At 33.4% G+C, this 4,470-nt stretch overlaps 1 long non-coding RNA gene across 1 annotated transcript; it reads right to left on the bottom strand.

The window, feature by feature from the left end:
- Positions 1-1,999: 1,999 nt before the first annotated feature.
- On the bottom strand, positions 2,000-2,884 carry LOC118048657 (uncharacterized). Its single transcript, XR_012169857.1, has 3 exons — positions 2,837-2,884; positions 2,438-2,488; positions 2,000-2,093 (listed from the first exon to the last, which is right to left on the bottom strand). It is a non-coding gene; the product is annotated as an uncharacterized lncRNA (long non-coding RNA).
- Between the last annotated feature and the right edge of the window lie 1,586 nt (positions 2,885-4,470).

Genomic DNA, 4,470 nt, shown 5'->3' with positions numbered 1-4,470 from the left:
ATTCATGATTAAAATCTTTTTTTTTAGTTTTTTTTTTTTTTTTTGCTTCACCCAGCGGATAGTGAAAATACGCGGAGCAAGATGTACATGTCATGGCATTGAAACGCAAATCAAACAAGGTCAGAGTAAGTTCAACATAATCAAAATATCCGACTCTAAATTCTTGCACAATGACATTACCCTGATACATGTTCTACAATAAACCTTCAATTTGTACAGCAAAAAATCACCCTTACAATAGCAAGAAAAGAACAATCATTTTGATCCATGTTGGAACCTTCTTATCTATGTTCTCTCCAAGAACTGGGGCCAATAAACAATGCGAGGTAAAATGATGCTGCATTTTATATAATTCAGGTATCAAACTGTTAATAGCACAGCATAAGGAGGTATTGAAGGCTAACAGCTTAGCAGAAACACAATACTGCAAGCAGAAGCTAATGATTTTGAATCATATCTCAGGATCAGAGCTTTTTTCTTCTTTAGGGGGTGCAAAACTGCCTGGTAAGCCGTGATCTTGTCCAGGGATCCAAAGGAGCTCTCTGTGGTGGTTGAGGGGTTGGTGGTTTGGACTGTCTAAGCTCATTTTCTCTGTCAATAAAACCTGTCCAGATATAAAAATATAAGAATAAACTAGTAGGCGACCCTCAACAAAACACTGGGAAAAAAATCAACACCAATTAATGATATCGTTTCTAAAAAAACACCAGATGTTGGCTTTGGCAACATTGCTTACTTCACTACCTCAAAGATTACACAACAGCTTTTTAACTCCCTTTTGAACGATTTGAAAGTGAAAGGCATCGTCCTCAATATACTTTGATATTGGTTTATTCTGATGCAAGAAATATACTCAAGAGTGCATTTGGCCATCCATTGTGTCTAGAAAAGCTTATTGATTATTTACACCAGTTGTTGAATGCGAGCTTTGCCCATTTTTATGGAGAATATATCCTTCAACCAATAAACATAACCTTCTAGCAAGGAACAATTTAACAATCTAATGAGCAGAAAATTTCAAATTTCATTTTTTCAATAATAGCAGGATTAACAATTCTTACAAGACTTCAAATTTACTGCTGAACAAAACACCCTCCCGGGTGCCTCTCACACATTTATTTCTAAGGTGACAAAAGCAAAACTTCAGCTTCGGACACAGATAATCTAATAATTAGTTCCAATTCTCTATTTCATTTATTTGTTTAGGTATGGAAATTTTGCTGATGACATTATTGACCCAAATTACAGGATGGAGAATAAAGGCATCTTCTGCATGAGGAAATATAAAACCAAGGCAATCAGAATACAAAGCCCTCCAATGTCCCTTTTAATTTTTGGACAGAGAAACAGTGAACAGACCCTCTAAGCAGTAGTATAGGGATGTTAGTAACAAAATCCTATTCCTTGCAGTTCTTTAAAACTTTAATGCTATTAACATTCATGTTACTTCCAGAACTAGCATCAACAGGTTCCCTTTTGATATTACAATTGCCATTAGCTTTTGCATTTTGATTTTTAATTCAAGTAATGGACTCCAATAGTAAACCAACTCTACATAAGCTGCAGAGATGAACACAATAGTTGTCAGACAGTTGGAAAGTTGTAATCTATGTTTTACCGGGAAGAAAGTTCATGAACTGCTGACTGAAAGTAATATTAGGTTTCCCCTACACATATTCATATAAGCGGTTTAAACTTTAAACCAATTTTATTTGATTTCAAGTAATCCCTTGGTTTCATAATGGAGGGTGTGGGTGTTCCTTTAAAAAATAATAATAATTCAGACCATTTCATCTCTGATTATTATTTTATGTTTAGAATTGGCAATAACGGTCTTACTCAATGTAGGCCATTGGTGCAGCATCACCAACTCTTATGCGAGTTCGAAGCATCCTTGTGTAACCACCTGCTCTGTCCTGAAACATCAATACATACATAAGCCCTTCTATTTAAAATAATACAGATAGAACTTAGATGAATAATAACATCAAAAGATTTACTTGTAACGGTAAGCCATTTCAGAAAAACAGCTTGTGAATGACATCATCCCCTCTCACAAATGCCGCAGCATGCCTTGCAGCACAAAGGGACCCCTGTAGTTTTGATGAAATACAATAAGTAATGATAGAAGGGGGAAAGTGATCAGAAGAGACAGGTTTATAGATTAAAAGCTCATTCTCTTTTGCACTGACTGATACCTAACAAAAAGTTTCCTTTTAACTAGAATTCAGTTTTTCTGTTCCGATTACATCTAAAGAACAATCTACATATTCATGTAACCTCATAACAGGCAATAATAAGAAGACTCTGCAAAATTGCCAGTGATGGTGTTCATGTTAACAATGTCATCAATAATGTTGATCATTCTATCCCTTTCGCATGCTTAATCGCTACTAACCATAAACAAGCTGATTCATATAGCTAAGTTAGTACACACCTCTTTCCCAAGCTGTACCATATTATCTGCAAGACGTCGAATCTCTTTTGCCTGCAAAAATCATAAAAAAAATAATGGAAATCCTATCACCCATCATTACCAAACAATTTCTTTCATCACCCTCAATTTGAATCATTCACTACCAAAAATCCACTCAAAGCAGCAAAGTTTTTGTACAAAACAAAAAATCAGCTAAACCCATATATTCTGAACATCACTACTCAAATGTTTCAATCAACTTCCTCATAAATCAAACAAAAATGAAAAACCATGGATTTCTTCAATCTCAAATCGTCAAAATAACAATCAAACTTAAATCTTTTCTTGCCGATATAAACATCCAGGCTATATAAAAACCCTACAAAAACCCTATAAATGAGGAGTTAAACAAAATCCAACCTTTGCAACAGTGGTTTCAATTCTCTCATGTTTGATCAAACTGGACACACCATAGTTCTGAAGATTAATAAAAATCATAAAAAATTTTAAACTAAATTAACGATTTTGATTGGATTAATACAAAATAGAAGCAAACTTTTTTTTAAGATAAAAAACTAGAAATAAAAAAAAGAAGAACCTGAGCATGGACAACATACGGGTGACCAGTGGGTCGATTTATGCTTTCTTGAATTTCGTCATTTGGAGAGAGAGAGAGAGTGGGTGAAAATCTCAGTTCTGCGGGAGAGAAATGATAAACCCTACCAGCCTGCAATAGCAATGCAAGCAGCGGAGAAGAAGTGAAAGTTCACTGTTGAAGTATTGATGGGCTTTTAATTTGGACTACACTAGTCCAAAATGGGGTGTTGCTGGGTTGGGCTACTTTTTTAAGAATTAAAATCTCATGCAAGACATCAAAAATAATTTTAAATTAATTCTCTAATATTCCTATGGATTTAAGGTCTAGCTAATAGCATATTTTAAACCATATTAACACAATTTTTTTTAAAAAATTTTAATTTAAATATATTAAAATAATATTTATTTTTTTATTTTTTAAAATTTATTTTTGAAATAAATATATCAAAATACAAGAAAATTTAAAAAAATTCAAAATTTTACAAAAATGTTTTCTATCTATTAAAAATAAAATCACTACTATATAATTTACCTTTTCAAGTAAGTATTAAAACTTGACATCTTCAAATTAAGAGGGTATTGAAAATATAATATCAATTTCTTTTTAAATCATTTTTTTCTTGAAAAAAAAATTAAAATAATATTTATATTTTTAAAAATTTATTTTTGATATACAATAAAAAATATTGTTTAAAAAAGGTATGAAATTCACTATGAAACAGTGCCTAGTGTAAAAATCCAGTGCTGTGCATAGTGATATGGTGGTGAGGACCCACTGTAGAACAGGAAATACGAGACACTTCCATGGTGTCTCTGTGATGGTTACTGCACTGGGCACATGAACTCAAGGAAGGAGAAAAACAGGAAATATGCTTATTTTTGTAAATCAGAGCCGGCCCCTCGTAAGAAACTAACATAACAATGATTTTTGGCTTCTTTCTTGACCTCATCCATGGAAGTTGTACTATGAAAATAATGAGGTATCATGGGAAGTCATCTCTCTCACTGCAGAAGGAGGGAGAGAGCAGAGGGAGAGGAAGGAAGACACTGAAATGGCGAACCACAAACCAGCCTTGTTCCTCAGCTCAATTTTGATGCTCTCACTTTTGCTCGCTGTCTCCATGGCTGAAAGCCGAATTCTTGGATGTAAGTATTTGAATATGGGTTCCACACTAATCTTTATATTAGCAATGGATTGACAAAAATGGATTCGAACCTGTTCTTTTTTCATTTTTTTTTATGAGAATAATATTGATCTACAAGCTCATTGATTCGACCGATTCCATGTTCCTAATGTTATGCATGAACATATGCATATGCCGAACACAGTTATTACCCTGGTTTCCCTTGTTAGGTTAATTTGATAAACCGTCAACATAATATCTAGTTTAAGTATTAAACCTAGATGATTGGCAAATCGATTTATAATCTGATTGACTTAATAAAACTAGTGTAAG

The sequence above is a fragment of the Populus alba genome, chromosome 5, assembly GCF_005239225.2.
Source record: "Populus alba chromosome 5, ASM523922v2, whole genome shotgun sequence".
NCBI lineage: Eukaryota > Viridiplantae > Streptophyta > Magnoliopsida > Malpighiales > Salicaceae > Populus > Populus alba.
The sequence above is the reverse complement of the archived record's forward strand: the minus strand, read 5'-3'. Positions and strand labels throughout refer to the sequence as shown.